Source organism: Aethalodelphis obliquidens, unplaced genomic scaffold (assembly GCF_003676395.1).
Source record: "Aethalodelphis obliquidens isolate GAN/ISIS:26980383/991018 unplaced genomic scaffold, ASM367639v1 scaffold858, whole genome shotgun sequence".
In the NCBI taxonomy this organism is placed as follows: Eukaryota; Metazoa; Chordata; class Mammalia; order Artiodactyla; family Delphinidae; genus Aethalodelphis; species Aethalodelphis obliquidens.
In genome coordinates, this window is record NW_020838769.1 from 2163 (window position 1) to 9508 (window position 7346).

At 39.0% G+C, this 7346-nt stretch overlaps 1 pseudogene; it reads right to left on the bottom strand.

Annotated features, from left to right (window-relative positions):
* Positions 1-624: 624 nt before the first annotated feature.
* Positions 625-5648, bottom strand: LOC113616910 (RAD52 motif-containing protein 1-like; annotated as a pseudogene).
* Between the last annotated feature and the right edge of the window lie 1698 nt (positions 5649-7346).

Consider the following 7346-nt stretch of genomic DNA (forward strand, 5'->3'; position numbering starts at 1 on the left):
AAGTTCTCTAGTCCTCTATATTATTTCACTAATATTGACATCTAAACTAACACATATATATACAATAGATGCACAGGTAGAGAAAATGTGAACAATTTACAAGCCATTATTGTAATCTTAGCTGCTCTATCATCATTGTGAATCCTTTACATGATACATGAAATCAATAACTCTTCCCAAACCATACAAACTATGGGTCAGTAATGTTACTGAAGCTACAAATACACAGATTATGAAGATTTAAATGTTGACTCCTCTGTAATCCCCACATCAGAGCTAAAACCAGGAGAATAATTACTAATAGAAATCAACAATCGAGTAGTTAGAGATAGTCATTGAATATTAGTTAGTTTCATCTGAAATTGTTGTACACCCCTGGGCTGTTCGTTCTCAGGTCTAAAAAGAGCTGCTATCCCAGGATGCCAAAATTAAAGAATCCTAATACCAACAGGAGCAGGCCTATGTTGTGAACAACTTATTCCACCACCCCTACAGAATTTGTTCTTGCCATTGTTCACATTTGAGCCATACTAATGGGTGTCTCCAGCAGCCCAGTGGTGGAGAGGGGTTGGGAAGGATGCAGAGCTTCCCGTGGAAACCACAGGACCTGGCATTCTGGGAAATTCAAAAGTGGTAGTCCAGTTCTGGCAATCTGAACACTTCCTCCTGAAAGCTGAAGTCTGAGAGACATTCTTCCTCCCTTTGGTCACATGGCTGACAAGAAAAGTAGCTGACCTGCAAAATGAGCACCAGTTAGGGTGGCGGGAGGGGGACACTCCTTACAATTATGCGAAAATGTTGCCATTTCCTCCAAACTCTCAGTATTCACATCTCATTATTCATTCACAACTGTGTTATTAGGGGTTACCACTGAATCAGTGATGACTCCAGAATTTCTGTAGGAGGGGTTTGGGGCAGGTGAGCAATTCATTCTGTGAAAGACAGTTTAAAACCAAGTGAATGGCCCTTTACATTAGCATGGGAAAACTTCCCCCATCCCACCTTGTCTCAACAGAGCCATTAATCTAGAAAAAACTACAGTGTCACTTTTCAGAGGTCTACCCTGTGTGAAAACATGGAGAAGACAGTTAGAATGTTAAAGCCAGCATGTTAAGTAAATTTCTTGAAATACTGTAACTAGCACCCAGTTTACTTTTTTCACAGTCCTTTTCATAATCTATTTAATTTTAGTCCTTTTTAATTCTCTGGTACACCTTTAACACCTAAATTCAAAGAGAGAAGGAGCTTCACCTTATCTCCACTGCCTAACACATAATGGTTTCTAAATGGAACTGATTCCAAGATTGGCCTCATTTAGGAGCGGATATGTTGTTATAATCAGGATTCCAAAATCTTTAGTATCAATACGGAATCCTTTCCTCTCACATTTCACAGGAAGCTAGACTTCTTCTAGCCCAAATATGGATACGTTTGAAGTTTCCTTGACTGATTTAAATTGAATTAAAATTAAAATAATTATTTTGTACAGGAAAAACTTTCAAAATGTTTTCATTTTTCAGAACATAACCACCTGTTCTTTCTCTACTTTCTTCCCTTCAAAACAACCTTTGCAACATTGGGGTGAGTTAAATAATCAGAAATCTAGCCCCAAATTAAGGTCTCAATGGCACGAAACACATTTTTTGCTCCTTTTAAATAAAAATCCTATATGCAGTACATTAATGTTTTCTTTGAGAAATTACATTGACAACTTAATCCCTAATTCGAGATATCCATATAACTGGTTTACAGAAAGGTTCTTTGGCAAAATATTTAACACAAGATATATATGAGATGTTGAGATCTGGGTAATATACCTTACTTGAAAGGCATGAATAGTTTTTAAACAGTGTAGCATAATCACACTTAAGACCATAGTTACTTTGTTCCCAAGTCCCTGCAATTCTATTTGAAGGGAGTTCTAAAAGGCCTGTGTCTTCTCCTGTGTCCACAACCGTAGATGTACACTGGTGGCCCTCAATCCTGCTCTCCAAACTTCAAAGAGGCCAGAGACAAGGCTCGGGACTTGGAAAAGTCCTAGAAATTCCCTGTCTCAAAAGCACTTTCAGAGTTTAACATTTCCCTAAGGAAGACAGGGCTGAGTAGACATGCCAAAGTCTTCCAAATCCTGCTGGGTGTTTTGAATTATGGCTACACTGGCCGTGTCCCCCTTGAGCTTTTATCTCCACATACTTGAATTAAATCCTATAGTTCCTCTTCGGTTCTAGCATCTGTGACCTCTTCACAGGGTCTATATGCCACAGCTGTTTTACCACTTTCTGTAATAAAGTTAACAAGGATCAATTCAGAAGTTTTCTTGTTCTAAAACTTCCTGTATACAATGGTAGCACCGAATAATTAGACATTCTTTTGACTTCTAAAAGCAGAAAATAAGAGCATTTTCCTAGAAGTTCCCTCATCTGACACGTCAATTTTTATCATAATTATTTGTGAAAAAATATATACGAAGTATCAACTTTGGTTCAAAAACTTTTTGAACTTAGAAATAAGAACTAAGGAATAAGGACGTAGAAATTAAAAGCTGTGGAAACAAAAATGTTCAATCACAATACAATTAAATAGGAAGGCATCAGGTGGGGGTCAAAGTGAGTTCAAACCTGGGAGAGATACCACTGGACTATAATAGATACTTCCTATTAGAAGCAAGGCAAGTGCCTACTCCTTGGGACCAAAATTCTACCAGAGACAATGAACAAAGCTTTGGAGACAGAGACAGAGCATTTGAACACTCTACTGGCAGAAACTGGCCCATGTACCTTTTGGACAATACAGCTTTCCTCAAGGCAAGCTAGAGCCACCAGGCTTTTTGGTCTAAGGGGTTTTGTGTACAAATAAGGAGTACCTTGGCATATTAGGCACAAACAACCCAGGCATTTAGTTTGGTTCTTAAAGGTTGTTACCCAGAGTTGACAGCTGATGGAGATTCTGCCTGATGACCAGGGAAGTCAAACTTCACTGGAAGGACTGCCCAGGCTGGAAGACCAAGATCAATCCAGGGTCAACTCTTTCAAGCCAATAAGGTCGCTGACAACTTACCTAGGATTTCTCAGTCTCTCAGCCTGCAGGGCTGTGAAGCAGGGGAGCAATTCTGTTCCGGGAACCAACTAATCATAAAGTTTCCTTTGGGCACAGCCTGTGACATTCTCACCGTTGTATAACTCGATAGGGAACACAGTCAACGCTAGTCAATGGCATGACCAATTTCAAGACTCACAAAAACGTAGCCGATTATTATATAAGAATCATATTCACCCAATATATCAGAAATGAAAACTGAAACTAAACTGATTCCAAACACATAATCTAATAAACTCTTCAACAAGAAAACAACGGTAATAATAATAGTCAATATACTTTGTCTGCTTACTATGTTTCAGGCATAGTTCTATGCTTTTTACATTCATCACCTCATTTACTCTTACAATATCCCCGATTTGGTGGTAAGCTGAATTACTAACCCTATTTGCAGATAAAGAAATTGCAGCTTACAGATATTATATACCTTCAAATGTCTCTGGCTGGAAAAACCTAAAATTGCAACAACAACAACAATAAAATCTAAGAGACAATGGTAGGACTCAAACACAGGTGTCCAAGGCTTATAATCACTACACTATTCTGTATGATAAGCAAGCAATTGAGGAAGAACTGGATCAAACATTTTCTGTATGAACTGAGGCAAGTGATTCTACATCTAAACACTGGGGACAATAATATTTGCTGTCGTTCTTCTCATAAATGCCACAAAGAACCAATGTAAGACTGTTGCTGTGAAAGCATCTGGTGAATGAAAGAATATGTAATGTTTTACATAACCATTATTTTCATCCAATTAACTTTTCAAATAAATTTATTTGCTCACTGAATCTGAAGCACTTCCAAGACAATCAAAAAGGTCTTACCTAAAACCACATTCAGCAATTTCTGGAATGCATCTGTCATAGCTTTCTGAATAGCAAGCTTCTGGGTTACCTTTCTTTTCATAAGGAATGATAATGACCCTAAATCCAACCAAAACAGATGAATTTAAAATGCCTATATGAATAACTGATTTCTAGGTTATACGTTTAAAACTAAAAATGCATCTGTGATTCTTAGATCATTATCTTAATGATTAAGGGCAGGCACAACACTTGGGTAAGGGTGAATGTCTCCGTTGCAGGTATACCCTGGTATGGCATATTTTTACTGCTCAGATCTATTCTGGAAGTGCCTAAAATATTAGACGGGAAATGCAAACCAAGAACGTGGCACAAATCTCATATTACTCACAGATTTCAAATACACAAGCTGAGGCGACACTGCTACAGACCCTGCTCTCCCGTGCGTAAAGGGCCGGACTCATACAGTGAGATAGATTTGATGGCAGTTCAGATGATCTGGACTCTACTCAACCATCACCCACTCAGGTGGATGGTGGAGTCTCCTCCACCCCATTCATTAACAGCCCTGCCTCTGACTTAAAACCCTAAGCCCAAGTGCCATGGAATCTAGGAAAAATCTCAGTATCAATGAGAATCCCCTTTCTAGGGATCTACATTTACTTTTTCTGCTCAAGCCCTTCTATAAGAGGCAAAGGACTGAACATTTACACAAGAGTTTATTTCAACCTTTAGACAATGATTTTGTTGGGATAACTGAAGGCCAGAAGACATGTGCATTTGAAGGACTATTTTAGCCCAAAACAAATTATTAACAAAAAAACAAAACAAAAAAACTAATATTCCCTCCTCCTAAGCTTCTTGGCAGGCAGTCAGTATTAAAATTCTAAAGTTTAAGGTGCTGTCAGGTATTGCCTAAGATAAAAACCTATATTGTCGGGCAGAACCATTCTGCCCAGGGCTTTAGTTGCTTAGAAAAGATGAGGATGTATCTGAAAAGTTGAGTTTCAGAAAGAAAGGAAAAAAGAGATATCCCACTCCCTCACCTCCCCACACACACACATACTGGAAAACAGACCTTCTTCCAACTTATCCAAAGGTTCCTCAGCCATGCCAACTCAGGGACTCCTGCACTCGTGGGAGGGCAACACCACCTCTAAAGCACAGAAGAACTTCAGGCTTTGCTTCTGAAGTGGTGTCACAATATCTGCATTTTCCCTTTCTTCAAGGTTATAAAGATCCCGAAGCTGTTAGGATTTTGAATTAAAGGCTAGACTTCAACATATACTGTTGTTAGAAATAAAAACTAAACTCCAGCAATCCCAGGTAATAGTTTAGGTATGCTACCCTTTCAAAATCAACTGAGACTTGCAAATGAATGACTACATATGGACCACTATTTCTTTATACTATACCATACAAATACTGGAGAAAATTATGGACACCACCATCCAAGTCATTGAGATTATCACTAATTCTAGGTGGTAGGCCAAAGCTCAGATACTTCCATGTGGAAGCCTCCCACATCTCCTCCCTATAGCCATGTTCTATTCTTCTCTCTAAAGCCTAGGAGTTCAATGTTGAAAGGAGTCTGGTTAGTCAAAGAAAATCTACCGAGTTTACCTTGATGATCCTTTTTGACCACCCATGGAAATCAAAGTAGTAATTTGCCAATTCTTGGCATCTGGAGCTGTTTAGGGCAAGTGTATTATGTTGAACCGCCTTATGTCTGGTGCCGAGATGAACCTAAAGACATAAAAGACCTAAAAATATCACCGCCCTACATAGAGACTTATTTTGGATATACCTGAGATTTATCAATACCAATTTTATAGAGTGGTTGTGAAGATTAAGTAGGACGTTTTAAGCAATGAGTTCACAGTGAGCCCTAAATAAATGTTATTTATTATTTTTAAGTCAGTACTTTTTTGCATCATTTCCAGGACCCCTGATTAACCAGAAGGTTCCCTGACCTCTGGTGGTGAAAGTGATGATGAAAGCAACCAAGGAAGCCCAGCAGAAGCCTATGATGGGGCTGGGGGTAAGCAAAGTAAGTGAACTGCTTTTCTCGTCTCATCCTGTAGCTCCTGCTTGAGAATATGACCTGAAGAGGAGACAAGATGGACCTGCCACTGAATTAGGACCTGAACCTGTAGCACCCCCTCCCCAAGTTACTAACCCCTGTTAGAAGAGGGAATATGTGTACCTTTATAAATGTAAATGAAGCAACGAAAAGAATTAGAGGTTCATCTGCATTAACAAGCTTCTTTGAGAGTGCAAATATTTCCAGTCTTAACTCTCTAAATAACTTACATATTACTGTGGATTTTTTACATCACTACTTCTTTCTTAAAGGTCCATTTCCATTTTGAACAGGGTGTAGTATATAAATTTAGTCATAAAAATTCAAATAATACAAATAAAGTCAAAGCACTGTTAATTCATTATTGATTTGTTTGTGCATCTTCCTCTGTCACTAGTTTATGAGCTCCTTAAGTGCTTGAAGGAACCATGTATTATTCTTTCCTTGTTACCAGAAACAAGCATAGATATTGTCATAAAATAGAGGAGTGATGGTCTGTTGACTGAGTGAATGAATGAGTACATAAGAAAATGAAATTACTTTCTCCAACTGAAGCTGCTTGCAGGGAAGGAGAAATGAAGGCTAATTTTTAAATGTTGACTGTCACATGGGACGCTAGGTCCTGTGCGGTGAGTCATAATGGAGCCGTCCTGGACAATTAGGAAGCTTCAGAAGGGCTCTGAGCCACTGGGTAGTAGAGACAGTTCACATCTGGGATAACCTTGCCACAGTTCTTGCTGGCAAACATTTCCCTTCGTGCTACAGAGAAAAACTCAAATACATTAGGCCTTTCCTTCATTTTATTTTAAGATGTTATTCTCTTTTCTGTATTTATAAAAAACACAGGGGAAAAAAGCTAAGAAGTATGTATACCTGCCAGTGAATAAAATAACACAGAATTGGAACTTCCGTGCTGGTGCAGTGGTTAAGACTCTTTGGTCCCAATGCAGGTGGCCTGGGTTCGATCTCTGGTCAGGGAACTAGGTCTCACATGCATGCTGCAACTAAGAGTTCGCAAGTCACATTTAAGGAGCCTGCAAGCCACAACTAAAGGAGCCTGCCTGCTGCAAATGGGGAGCCCACATGCCACAACTGGGGAGCCCTTGAGCCGCAACCAAGGAGCCTACCTGCTGCAACTGAGACCCGGTGCAACCAAATAAATAAATAAATAAATAAATAAATAAAATTGAAAAAGAACGCATAAGTAAATAAGGAAACAATTTCGGGGGTGTGGGTAGTAAACTAAGGCTCTGCATTAAATAAAGAAATCTAAAACGAATGCCCTTTCCTCTCAACTCTATAGTGACTTGGAGAACATTTTCTTCATTACTCTATCAGTGACGGGCTTTATGCTGTGAAAA